Source organism: Bos taurus, chromosome 17 (genome assembly GCF_002263795.3).
Source record: "Bos taurus isolate L1 Dominette 01449 registration number 42190680 breed Hereford chromosome 17, ARS-UCD2.0, whole genome shotgun sequence".
Lineage (NCBI taxonomy): Eukaryota > Metazoa > Chordata > Mammalia > Artiodactyla > Bovidae > Bos > Bos taurus.
Genome location: NC_037344.1, coordinates 33,970,832 through 33,985,746, shown reverse-complemented (window position 1 = coordinate 33,985,746; position 14,915 = coordinate 33,970,832). Strand labels below are relative to the sequence as shown.

At 36.2% G+C, this 14,915-nt stretch overlaps 1 long non-coding RNA gene across 1 annotated transcript in view; it reads left to right on the top strand.

Annotated features, from left to right (window-relative positions):
* LOC132342562 (uncharacterized) overlaps window positions 1-2,858 on the top strand; it is a 102,907-nt gene extending 100,049 nt beyond the window's left edge. Inside the window, exon 3 of the long non-coding RNA XR_009490971.1 lies at window positions 1,171-2,858. This is a non-coding gene — a long non-coding RNA (uncharacterized lncRNA). The remainder of the gene's footprint in view (window positions 1-1,170) is intronic.
* The last annotated feature ends 12,057 nt before the right edge of the window (window positions 2,859-14,915 follow it).

The following is a 14,915-nucleotide window of genomic DNA, read 5'->3' as shown; positions in this document are numbered from 1 at the left end:
TATGATTTATAGAAGCAAGAATGACAGAGATATGATTTGCCTCCGTTTACTGAGGTGACGGCGCTTCCTTTTCCATTCTTCCCCTCCATTCTGACTTTGCCCTGTCCCTGTGCCCAGCTAAGGAGTTGTTGGCTGTGAGGCTCTGTGTCCCTAGCATCCATGTACTAGCTTGGTTGGTTTCCTGACTGTGGGCTGCCCTAGCTACCCGTTCTGTTTGCTGGTTCCTAAAGCTACGGTTGCAGCCTTAGTCTTTTGTTTCTCACGTCGAACATGCCGACAGATGTGCTCACTGAACATTTTAACCAGCATACTTAGGCTGGCTTCTTCTGAAGCTGATGAAATTACCAAAACAATTTCATGCTCCTCTGCAGAGCAAAGGGAAGGCAAAACCAGAAAGATGGATCAAACGCAGCCACTGTGGAAGACGTCTCAGAGCTTTAACAGAGCATAAGAACAACGGTGTTCAGTGACTTTGGGGGGCCATGTTCTCTCATGATGAGAACTGGACTAAAACAGCTTACTCAGACCCTGTGTACTATGTCTTATTATAATTAGCTTTTACACTATGATTGGATTTTAGACCAGATTATCCATTGCTATTTGTGCAGAGAGGTCAATCGATTTTTTTGTAAATATCTTGGGACAGGTTTCCTGAGGTCATGAACATGTGACTATACCAAGAAGAATGATTTATTATCAAATATTTGTTGAACTGTTATTATGTGAAGGAGACTTATTTAATGTGTAAATATTTATGCAAGACACACTCCTTGCTCAGAGGATCTTGTGCACAGTTGTTAAAACTGGTGTGGGACCTTCTATGACATAGGGCATATTCGAGGATAAGAGGACATTCTAGTGGTTGATAGAATATTAGATCTGAAGCTCTTTCAGAAATCATCTACTCCTCCCATCTCATCCTATGGGTATGATAACTGTAAGTGTGACTTGCCCAAGAAGATCACTCAGACATTGAGGAAAAGTCAAATATAAACATACTTATCTTTCCTTTAAATCTGGTAATTTTTTTCATGATATAACATGTATATTTATACTGTTTTAAGCAGATCAAATGCAGTTGAATTTTACTTGTTGTACTTTAGTGCTTATTGTTGATTGTTTTAATCCTAATGTGTTTAATCTGGTTTTCTCTGTGTTGTATATTTTTAGATATGGGAGAGAGGACGAGAGAAGAACTTCTCTATTTTGCACTTCAATTTTTCATTTTTTACTAGTACTAATTTGAAACTTTTCATTATATAAGTAATACCTACTAATTGAATAAAACTAGAAGATACATATAAGGAAAATGAAAAAACTAAATTCAATGATAAAACTAGGTGCAATCTTCTAGAGAAAACCACTAATATATGTATTTATTTTTCTTTGCAATAAAAATGGGATCATATTTAGCCTACTATTTTACACTTCATTTTTTCAGGTAGCTATTTACATGAGCATTTTTTATGTGGGTAAGTATATTTAGAATAACACTTTTATCGGAATGGCAAAATACTCTGTTTCATTCATTTTATATTGTAGACATTTTACTTACTGTCAATTTTTGAACACTTTGAGAACATTTTTTTGTTGTTGTAAATATTCTGTAATGAAGATCCATAAATTGCACATTTATATGTAATTATTTCCCTAATATTTTCAGTAGTTTTTCTGAATCAGAGAGTACACATACATGCTATACTTTTGATACACAGTGGGTCCATCACCAACACTTTTTATTCCTGATTTCAAAATTTGCAGTTTGTATTCAGAGCTGCAGGATTTAAAATCTGGCCAGGGTAAATGGGTTTATTAAAAAAAAAAAACAACAAAACCCTTTCCAGTAGAATACGTCAGGTCACAATGGCTTAATATTCATGCAGCAGGGTTATCATTTCTTGAAATATATTAAATAGGTGATATTGATCAGAGACTGATGATAATTGTTCAAAATAAGGGTTTCCTCATCTCTGTCTTTCAAAAACAAGAAGATGATGATTCTAAATTTAGCCTTGGCATCAGGAGATGGCTTCTGTCACGTCTTCATACCTCTTTATCAGAGCTCTCTGACTCACGCTTGGTACATCTGGGATGTAAACTGAATATATGGTTCTATGAGACCTTGGGAGTGTTCGGGTGTTAACTATAAAGCAAACACTGTTACTACCTAGAGGACACTGTGATTCTCTTACTTACGGTTTGAATTTGCTTTCTATGTGTTACTTTTTTTAGAAGTACTTTTTATTTGGACCATTTTAAAAGTCTATATTGAATTTGTTAGAATATTGGTTCTGTTTTATGTTTTGGATTTTCCACTGCAAGGGATGTGGGATCTTAGCTTCCCGACCGGGGTAGAACCTGCACCTCCAGCACTGGAAGGTAAAGCCCTAACCACTGGACCACCAGGGAAGTCCCTGTGGTTGCTTATTGACATGAGAATATGTAACGGTCATTTTTAAAACTTGGTTTACTAAAACCTTCTAGATGTGTATAATGAAACTACTAAATTTAGTGAGATTTGCATGCATTGTTTAAAAGTAAGATTATACTTCCTAATAGAAGAACATTTTCAAAGAGAAAAAAAACCCCACACATTTATTTTTTGCAATGATAATCTTTCACATTTTGGTGCCTAATAGACTACAAAATCCTTGGTTTTCTTGGATAAGAAATAACTGAGCTCATTAAATGCATGTTGCTTTGAGATAATGGTGTTTTGTGATAATGGTTGTAGTTTCAAACATGTTTCTGCATAGAAATTAACTCGTATCTTTGTTTCTGAAACAGTCTAAGCACTCAAGAGAAAATATTATTGCATTTGTTTTATACCATCTGAGATTAAAATCATTCATATTGTAAATTTTAAAATATCTCCAAAGGTAATATTATTTTACAGCTAAGTATTTTGTCATCTAAGTAAATATTTATATAACTTTAGATTATGCTGTAACTCAATTTATAATGTTTAAAATTATTTTACCATATTTACCATTTATCTCAAGTATGGGTTAGCTCATTCTTTGGAATGGGCAACTATTGCTTTCAACTTTTATATTTTGTTTACAGGTTGTGTTTATTTTGATTAGTGGATTCTGGGATAGTTCTAGAAAAATGTTCAAATCTGATTAGTACTTTTGTGAGATAATGTGGATTTTGTACTTTATACCTACATTCATATGAGTAAATATTATTATGTCAGATGAGCTTGTGTGTGTGTTTGTGTTAGTCGCTTCAGTCATGTCCTACTCTTTGTGACCCCATGGACTGTAGCCCGCCAGGTTCCTGTGTCCATGAAATTCTCCAGGCAAGAATACGGCGGGTTCAGATGAGCTTAGTCTACTTGAAAAACAGAGAGGAGGGTAATGCAATACTGAAAAGTATTGCAAAGTAGGACAGGCCTATTTTGATAGAATGGAGAGAAATGGGGAGGAAAAAAGCCTAGAGTATAGATGACCTCCAGCTTAGGGCTGATTCAGGTATGGAGTCTTTGCGACCCCATAGACTGTAGCCCATCAGGCTCCTTTTTCCATGGAATTCTCCAGGGCTCAAACCCTGGTATCCTGCATTGAAGGCAGTTTCTTTACTATCTGAGCTACCAGGGAAGCCTAACTGAGAGTTATAGGTAATTATTAGGAAGAATGAAAGTCCTGAGCACCTGCCTGGGTGGGTGTTTGCCCATGTTAAGAGCCATATTTCACTTGACCATGATACTCTCTGTCAATCCAAATATTTGCTCTGGATAACTCTTTTCCTCTGCCTCACCATTTCGTTTCTCTCTTTCAGATTATAGTTTAGGACACACTTCTTCCAGGACAGTTTCTGTAAAATCCAGTGGCCTCCACACCACCAACATAATTCTGGATCCTTTAGACTACTCATCACTTTTGTAATCACTGCAGCTCCTCTTTTTACAGACAGAAAATGTGTCTGTCCCATTTTCCTTATTAAATCATAATCATGTAGCTGTGACCAAATTTAAACTTTACTGTGTTCCCTGAAACCCTAAACAAAATAGTTATATAGCTGAGCATTTCTAAATAACCATAGTACCAAGGGGAATTTTATACTGATTTTTTTAACCAGTAAGTTGAAAATATTTCTACTGGTTGGATTAAAAGGAAGAAGATGAAGAAGGAGATAAGTCTGAGCATTTAGATGGGTCTTGAAGATTTTCTGAACACTATACTGAACTTTTTTTTTACACATTACCTCATACAATTCTCATCATTGTTCGTGTGGGAGAGAAACTGTTAAATTCATTTTGGAGATAAAGACATAAAGAGTTCTTTTCTGATGAGGCTCAGAGAATTCAGACACTTGGTCTAGGATACATAATTAGTAAGTGGACGCATTGGAATGAGAACACAAAAATGTGTGATAGGAAAAATTCATTTTTTTTAGCTGATTCTAACATCTTAACATTTTCTACTGGCCTGATTTTAATAATGTAAAGTAATGCTTTCAAACCTCTTTTCTTTTTTTGATAATTGAGTTTGGAGTTTTTAAAATAACTTTATTTTTACATTTTTAATGTATTTTTATTTTTGGCCGTGCTGGGTCTTCACTGCGGCTTGGGTGTTCTCTAGTTGTGGAGAGTGTGGGCTCCTCTCCTTTGCAGTGTGTGCATTTCTCACTGCAGTGGCTTCTCTTGTGCCGCATGAGCTCGAGGGTAAGGAGAATTCAGTAGTTGTGGCAGGTGGGCTCAGTGGTTGTGGTTCCCAGGCTCTAGAACACAGGCTCAATAATTCTAGTGCATGGGCTTAGCTGCTCTACAGCATGTAGGCTCTTCCCAGACCAGGGATAGAAACCATGTCTCCTGTATTGGCAGGTAGATTCTTTACCACTGAGCCACCAGGGAAGTCCCATACCTCTTTTTTATTTTAGACTTTCCAAGCTCTGACTGGTGCTGAAATTTGCTGTTTCAGTCATTGATTCTGCTGTATGGAGAATTTTAGGATGTATGCTCACATATTGGGTTCTTTACTCACCTGATCTAAAAATATAGGGGCATTGCCTTTTTAGCCTAGAAAGGGCTCTAGGAATCAATGCATTCTTTAAGGCCATAGGTCATCTCTGCTTCTCACAAAGTATCCAATTAAAAACTGTTGTGAAAATCAACACAGAGAAATCACTTGCATTCCTATATACTAACAATGAAAAATCGGAAAGAGAAATTAAGGAATCAACCCAATTCACCACTGCAACAAAAAGAATAAAATATCTAGGAATAAACCTATCTAAAGAGACAAAAGAACCGTATACAGAAAATTATAAGACATGAATGAAAGAAATCAAAGATGACATAAACAGATGGAGAGATATTCCATGTTCCTATGTTCCTGGATAGGAAGTATCAATATTGTGAAAACGACTATACTACCAAATGCAGTCTACAGATTCAATGCAATCCCTATCAAATTACCAATGGCATTTTTCACAGAACCAGAACAAAAAACTTCACAATTCATATGTAAACACAAAAGACCCTGAATAGCCAAAGCAGTCTTGAGAAAGAAGAATGGACCTGGAGGAATCAACCTTCCTGACTTTAGATTATCCTACAAAGCTACAGTCATCAAGACAGTATGGTACTGGCACAAAAACAGAAATATAGACCAATGGAACAAGATAGAAAGCCCACAAATAGACCCACACACCTATGGCTACCTTATTTTTGACAAAGGAGGCAAGAACATACAATGGGGCAAAGAGAGCTTCTTCAGTAAATGGTGCTGGAAAAGTGGACAACTACATGTAAAAGAATGAAATCAGAACACTTCCTAACACGATACACAAAGATAAATTCAAAATGGATTAAAGCCCTAAGTGTGAGACCAGAAACTAGAAAACTCTTAGAGGAAAACATAGGCATAACGCTTAATGACATCATTCAAAGCAATATCCTCTATGACCCATCTCCTAGAGTAATGGAAATAAAAACCAAAGTAAACAAGTGGGACCTGATTAAACGTAAAGCTTTTGCATAGCAAAGGAAACTGTAAGCAAGGAGAAAAGGCAACCCTCAGAATGGGAGAAAATAATAGCAAATGAAAACTGACAAAGGATTAATTTCTAAAATATACAAGCAGTTCATACAACTCAATGCCAGAAAAACAAACAACCCAGTCAAAAAGTGGGGAAAAGACCTAAACAGACATTTCTGCAATGATGACATACAGATGGCTAACAAACACATGAAGTCATGTTCAACACTGCTCATTATTGGAGAAATGCAAATCAAAACTACAATGAGATATCACCTCACACCGGTCAGAATGGCCATCATGAAAAAAGTCTACAAACAATAAATGCTGTAGAGAGTGTGGAGAAAAGGGAACGCTCTTGCACTGTTGGTGGGAATGTAAATTAATACAGCCACCATGGAAGATGGTATGGAGATTCCTTAAAACCTTGGAATAAAACACCATATGACCCAGCAATCCCACTCCTAGACATATACCCTGAGGAAAACAAAACTGAAACAGACACATGTATCCCACTCTTCATTGCCGCTCTATTTACAACAGCTAGAACATGGAGGCAACCTAGATGTCCATCGACAGATGACTGGATAAAAAAGTAGTGCTATATACACACAATGGAGTATTACTCAGCCATAAAAAGGAATGCTTTTGAGTCAGTTCTAATGAGGTGTATGAACCTAGAACCTATTATACAGAGTGAAGTAAGTCAGAAAGAGAAAGACAAATATCCTATATTAACACATATATACAGAATCTAGAAAGATGGTACCAAAGAATTTATTTGTAGGGCAGCAATGGAGAAACAGATATAGAGAACAGACTTATGGACATGGGAAGAGGGGAGGAGAGCTTGAGATGTATGGAGAGAGTAACATGGAAACTTACATTACCATATGTAAAAGAGATAGCCAACAGGAGTTTTCTTTATGTCTCAGTGAACTCAAATAGGGGCTCTGTATTAACCTAGAAGGGTGGAATGGGGAGGGAGATGGGAGGGAGTTTCAAGAGGGAGGGGACATATGTATACCTATGGCTGATTCATGTTGAGGTTTGACAGAAAACAACAAAATTCTGTAAAGCAATTATCCTTCAATTAAAAAATAAACTATTGTGAAAATAAGAGGATTCAACGGTCTTTATTCTCAGTGTAGTGCTAAAAATATCAATTATCATTAATATTAATGATATGGAAATATAATATTATATTATCTTTTTAGGCATGCTAGCTAATGCAGTAAATTGGTTATATCTTAAATGAGGTAGTAGTAACTATTATAAGTTATTTTTATCCTTTACTACATGTCATATTGTTTTTCAGATGAAATATAACTCAGATAGCTTTTTCTAGTTAAGTAATGTCTCAATTGTAATAATATACAATATTAAACACAGTTTCCTATCAGCATTGTTTAGAATGTAATATCAAGTATTTTTGAAATGCTACCCATGGAGAAAAATGTTGATGGTTTCAGAAAGATGTCATCAGAGACTGGGCCAAATTAACCAGCACAGTAATTTCCTTCCAAATGCAAACATCCTTAACTTAGAAGAAAGATCTGTTTCATAATGCTATAAACATGTCTATCCCTGGAGCAGGCTTGATAATTAATGCCACATATTCATGATGAGAAAAATATATGAGTTTGGTCATAAATGTTCTCATGCATTTTAGATGTCAATAAAATGAATAGCCTTTATTATTTCCTAATGATAACTTGTTTCTAGACACTGCTACTTTGCAGGAGATGATGACTGCGTTGGCACATAATGAAATATTACAGGAACATGCCCTAAGCATTTGTAAGACACTTAGTGCCAAATCAATGCAGTAACAGCAACATATAGAGACACGAAGAACATGCTTGCGGAAATCCAAGCCCTGCCCTTGCTTCCACTTACACTCTCATAAATCAGTCGAGGTGAATATCTTAAGCTCAGTTAGAAATTTTTTTTTTTTTTTTAAAGACAATGTTCCTCTTTCTTTGGCTTGCAGGACCAAGTCCTCTATTCATGGTCACCCCTGCTTTCTAGACACAGCATTTGTTTGTTTTTCAGAAAATCTCCAAGGGCTTGATTCTGTGGGTGATTTTGTTCCACATTGAGAGAGAAGGACTGACATGTATTCTTACTCCATGGCATGTTACAAACATGTGAGGCTGACACAGTTGTTATGGGTAAGAGCAGTCAGTTCATGTGATGGGAAGAATTATCTATAGGATAGAAAATTAAAATAGGACTGTTGATTTCATTTCCAACATATAAAGGACTTGGAGGGGGTCATTCTTGTCTCCATAGTGATGAAGATAAATGCACTTAAAGTTGATGACTTTCCATGGACCCATCAGAGAGCAGAGACTGCAGGGCAAACTCCCACTTTGAATGTTGGTGAGGCAGGCAAATCCATTGTCACAGCTAAGATTTATTCATGAACTGAAGTGGAAGCTGCTGGTGCTGTAATCTGGTAGGGACACTTAAAGGGTGATTTTGAGGAAACATTGGAGACTGAATATGAACCAGGATGAGAGGGAGAAACATGTGGAACCGCAGCTTTATGGGTCTTCAGTGAGCTTTAAGCTCCTGAAACCCAACCTGTCTCATGGTGAAGATCCAAGAAAATCCTCTTGTGGCTTTGGCAGAGAAAGGGGAAGAGTAATCATGGTGAAATATTCCCAGAGAGTTGTCCATAACAAAGACATATGCTTGAGGGGAAAAGACTTTGGGAAAAAAAAAAAAGCGTTAGTTGCTCAGTCATGTTGGACTCTTCACGACCCCATGGACCGTAGCCCACCAGGCTCCTCAGTCCATGGAATTCTCCAGGCAAGAATACTGGAGTGGGTTGCCATTTCTTTCTCCACAGGGTCTTCCTGACCCAGGGATCAAACCCAGGTCTTCTGATTGCAGGCAGATTCTTTTCTGTCTTATCAGAGCCTTATCCCAGGTGGGGGAAGGGCATCCTTACTCCAGCCAGTTTTCTGGTCTCACCTAAGGGGAAAAAAAGTTATACCATGAAGATGCTCTTATGAGGGTCACAGCCCAGGGACCCAGGCATCCTAAAACCTGAGATTTAATGCTTAGACTACATAATGCCTCCCTTCTCCCACACTTGATCACACCAACCAGGCTCCAAAGTAGCAGTAGTGGATTATAATGGAAAGAGCTGTAAAATGCAGATTATCTCTGAAGAAGAGTACGTAGGGAAGTCCAAAGTCAACAGGGAAGATAAAAACAAGTATACTAGAGGAAATTGAATTCTCTGGACCCTACATTTATAGCAAACATTAGTACAACAAATCTGACTTTAAGAAAATTATGAAGCATGCCAAAAAGCAATAAAAATAGACTCTACAGAAACAAAGCAAGAATCAGAATCAAATTTGGGTTCACATAGATACTGAAATTATCAGGATTTAATGTAACAATGATTAATAAATTAAAGATTAAAGGAAAAGCAGAAAACATATAAGAACAGATGAGTAATGAAAATGAAGAGGGGGAGATTCTAGGAAAGAATCAAAAGGAAATGTTAGAAATCAGACAAAAAGGCAGAGTGTCTCTGATGCACTCGGCAGTAGATTGGACATGCCTGAGTATAGATCTAGTGAGAACAAAGATAGGTCGATAGAGTAAATAGGTCAATAGAATAAAAATATGTTAATACCACATTGAAAGGGAAAGGAGAAAAGATTCAAGTACATTCAAGAACTATGAGACAACTGAAAAAAAGTAACGTATGCTTAATTGAAATACCAGATAAAGAATAAAGAAGAAACAGAAGAAATATATGAAGTCATAATGGCTGAGAACTAGCCAAAATTAATCATGCATTAAACCACAGATCTAGGAAGTTCAGAGAACACCACGAAGGAGAATTACTGCACGTCCTCCTTCAAAAACAAATCAAGAAACTACACGTAGGCATATCATATTCAAGCTGTAGGAAATCAAAGGCATAGAGAAAAATCTTGAATCTAGAAGGAAAAATACACCATACTTACAGACGAACAAAGAATTATAGTGACCTTCTTGTCAGAAATAAGAAGACAGTGGAGGGAAATATTTAAAGTTTTGAGGGAAAATCATCAATATATAATTCCATATCCAGTAAAATCATTCTTCAAGGGCAAAGAAAAAAAAGTTTTGTTTTTCTCAGACAAATAAAACTTGAGGTACTTTATCACCAGCAGAACTGCCCGGAAAGAAATGTGAGAAGATGTTCTTCAGGGAGAAAGAAAATTATATAGGTTAGAAACTCAGACCTACATGAAGAAAAGAAACATGTTGGAGAAGTAATAAATCAAAGTAAAATGAAGGCTTTTACTTTTCTTATTTTTAATTGCACTAAAAGATAACTTTGTTTAAAGCAGTAATAGTAACAATGTATTAGGTTATTATGGGATATGGGTAAGTGAAGTGAATAAATAAGCGAAAACGAGACAGGAGGGAGAAATTGGAAATAGCTGTATTACATATACATGAAGCAGTATAGAGTTACTTGAAAGTGGATTTACATTGGTTTAAAATGCATAGCTGAAATTTTGTCAACCACTAAAAATGTTTTTAAAAGAAGTATAATTGATATGCTAAAAGAGGAAAAAAAAAAAAGAATCATGAAGTGCTCACCTGAAACTGGAAAGGCACAAGAAGAGGGAAATAAAATAAGTGCAGTGATTAGAACAGATAAGCATGGTAGAAATTAATATTAATAATCACTTTAAATACATATATACATCAACTAAAAAGGTAAATTGTTGAAGTGAATAAAAAAATATATATCAGGAAGATAATGGTCGTTGCTGTGACAAATAGTCTACAATTTCAGTGACTTAACACAATAGGAGTTATCTTCTTGCTTATGTAAGAGCAGATCAAGGATCCTAGTGTTTGGGACCAAGGTCTTCTACACAGTGTCAGCGACCAAAGTCTTTCTATTGCGTGGCTTCATCTTCCCTGCTGCTGCTGCTGATGCTAAGTCGCTTCAGCCGTGTCCGACTCTGTGCGACCCCATAGACAGAAGCCCACCAGGCTCCTCTGTCCCTGGGATTCTCCAGGCAAGGACACTGGAGTGGATTGCCATTTCCTTCTCCAATGCAGGAAAGTGAAAAGTGAAAGTGAAGTCTCTCAGTTGTGCCTGACTTGTAGCGACCCCATGGACCGCAGCTCATCTTGCCTAGTACTTCATAAATTATGTATCCAGCTGATACAAAAGGAAAAGAGAGAGCAAAGAGTAAGAATTTATAGATATATTATTCACAAATTTTTCTCCAAACAACCTTGAGAATGACAACTTAATTAAAAGACATTTATATATTTTAAATGTGTGATGTGCTAAGTCGCTTCAGTTGTCCAACTCTTTTTCGACCCCAAGGACTATAACCCACAAGGCTCCTCCGTCCATGGGATTCTCCAGGCAAGAATAAGGAGTGGGTTGCCATTTCCTTCTCCAAGGGATCTTCCTGATCCAGGAATCTAACCCACATCTCTTATGTCTCCTGCATTGGCAAGTGGGTTCTTTACCACTAGCGCCGCCTTTAAAGGAGAAATATAAACCACTAGGGCTTAGAGGGAGTTATCTTATGAACAACAATTTATTGCACTCTGTTATAAAAATCTAAGTTTTAATCTCTAAAATGAAAATGTGGCATTTTAGATACATTTGCCAAAGAAAACTTGAGATTTAAAGAAGCATGGAGGAAACACACTTGAATCATGCTTCAAAAAATTATTTGGACTATTTCTGGAAAACGGTTTTAATACATTTTTTTTTAACTTGGCAAAGACATTTTATTTTAGATGTTAAAAAGTGAATAGTTTGGTAAATATCTAAACCTAAATTGGTTTAAAGGGAAAATGCTGTTCTAAAATACTTAACTCTGTTGTAAGTTTATGACCCCTTGTTTCCATTCAGTTACCTCCATGTGAATGGTCTAGAAGATAATTAAACTCATATGTCCAACATTTAAAAACAAAATAAAACATCGGGGTCTCCACTAAAAGAACTTCCAATATTGTAAAGAGAGAATGAAGATAATTCAATCAGTTCATTAGATGCCAGAAAAGGAGAACCAACCAACAAACAAAAATGACACACCACAAAATGGTGTAGTAATTCAAGTATATGAAACATCTCAATGGATGCAAACTGATTAATCATATGACCAGTTAAAGCACAGATTTTCTTATTTTAAATGTATGTACTTTGTGAGAAATGGCAAAAGAGTGACACAGGAAGCCTGAAAGTAAACAAATGGAAGAATATGTTAGACATGCTATATTAATATCACACCAAATAGATTTGAAACCAAAAATAGATTACTAGAGATAAAGAGAATCATATTTTAATGATAAATCTATTCCCTGAGAATATGTAACAATTTCAACCTGTGTGCAACTAACAACACATCCTCAAATCCATGAGGCAAAGTTGAAATAATTTCAAGAAGTTAGCAAATTCATGTGGAAGATTTTCACACAACTCTGTGTAGTACTGGTATCAAGCATATAAATTTAATACATATGCAGACAGAGTGAATAACACAAGACATTTGGTCTAATGTATATCTAGAAAATTTCTCACCCAACAGTACAGAGTACTGTTTTTCAAACACTCATGAAACTTATACAAATATTGACCCTAGGAACAGGCTACAAAGTCACAACAAATACCAGGAAATCAATAGGATATTGTCTGATCATTGGCAATAACATTACATAGCAATATATTTTGAATAGATGGATATAACATGTATTTTGAATTTTAAAACAGCATTCTCCAATGTATTTCTTGGACGTAATAATGATGACACTTAGATGATGATGCAGGTAGCAGCAAATTTTAGCAGAGTGCTTGATATGGGTCATGTACTGTGCCGTGTACACTATATATGGCATAAAACCCTAGCAGTAGGTTCTACTTCTGTTCTTATTGTTTTGCTGATGAGGAAATTAAAGCATAGCTCTAACGAAAGATGGAGCTAAGCCTGAAAGTCCAGATAATTAGACTTCAGTTACTATGCTTTAAACCATGACAATGTGAAGAAATAAAAATGAAAGTTGGAATTAAGCAACAATGAAACACTACATATCAAAACTTGTGGAAGGCAGCTAAATGTCTTGTAGGGAATCCTATCTCAAGTTCATATAATAGTGGTAAAGACACTTTGAAAATTAATGTTCTTTCTAAGAGTTCAGCACTAAAAGTCAGAAACATAAGAACAAATTTCATTCAAGAAGCAAACTTGGGATATAAACTAAGTAAATAAAGAGGACAGAACAAAAACATAAATATAAAACAAAGAGGCATAGACCTAAAATCTATTTCTTTAAAAGAAATTCCTTTAACAAAACTGATTTTTAAAAAGGCAGTACAAATATTATTAATAAGAAGGACCATTAAAAATAAATATTAAAATATTAAAATTTTTATATAAACACTTGAGTGAACTGGCCAATTTTCCAAAAGACTGTATGACACCAAAATTGACAGAAAAGAAATTTAAAAAGGAATTAATCTAAAACCATTGTCACTTACTTGGTAGTCAGGAATCTACTCACAAAATGGGCACAAAATGAGACAGTTTTAAAGTATCAGATCACATCAGTCGCTCAGCTGTGTCTGACTCTTTGCGACCCCATGAATCGCAGCACGCCAGGCCTCCCTGTCCATCACCAACTCCCGGAGTTCACTGAGACTCACGTCCATCGAGTCAGTGATGCCATCCAGCCATCTCATCCTCTGTCATCCCCTTCTCCTCTTGCCCCCAATCCCTCCCAGCATCAGAGTCTTTTCCAATGAGTCAACTCTTCGCATGAGGTGGCCAAAGTACTGGAGTTTCAGCTTTAGCATCATTCCTTCCAAAGAAATCCCAGGGCTGATCTCCTTCAGAATGGACTGGTTGGATCTCCTTGCAGTCCAAGGGACTCTCAAGAGTCTTCTCCAACACCACAGTTCAAAAGCATCAATTCTTCGGCGCTCAGCCTTCTTCACAGTCCAACTCTCCAAGCCAGGCTTCAGCAATATGTGAACCGTGAACTTCCTGATGTTCAAGCTGGTTTTAGACAAGGCAGAGGAACCAGAGATCAAATTGCCAACATCCGCTGGATCATAGAAAAAGCAAGAGAGTTCCAGAAAAACATATATTTCTGCTTTATTGACTATGCCAAAGCCTTTGACTGTGTGGATCACAATCAACTGTGGAAAATTCTGAAAGAGATGGGAATACCAGACCACCTGACCTGCCTCTTGAGAAATTTGTATGCAGGTCAGGAAGCAACAGTTAGAACTGGACATGGAACAACAGACTGGTTCCAAATAGGAAAAGGAGTTCGTCAAGGCTGTATATTGTTTTAAAGTATAGATTTCACTAAATTTTCAAAGGATGGATGACATCTATTTAGGACATATTTTCAAAAATTGGGAATATGGGTTTCCCAACTTCCCAAAGCCAGAGAGAGAGAGAGGAAAAGTAAATACAATATGGGCCAATGTCTTTTGTAAGCAGAGATGCAAAAACTCTAAAGTAGTAACACAGATGAACAAATATTATCTATTTCTATAAAATGTATAACATCTAATTTTCAAAACGTGCAGATAAGTGTTTTATAATCAACATACGTAACTTGTTTTCAGTAACAAAGTTGCATAATGATGAAAACTTTGCCAAACATCTGTTTTCAAAAATTTCTCTTGATAGCAGGAATTGTTTTCCAAAACAATAATTTTCTCACTTCTTATTCAAAATGCCTCTTTTACATTGGGACATATTAAGGGTGTGAGTGTGTTTAGATACTGCTAAGCAGGCATTTTTAATCACAGGAAAGTTAAGAAATTTGGAATAGCTTTTTTTTTTTTTTTTAATAAGAGAAAAACATGTAACTCATCTTCAGATACTCTAACTTTTTAAAAGACTTTACCATGAGACAACCAGTCTCCTT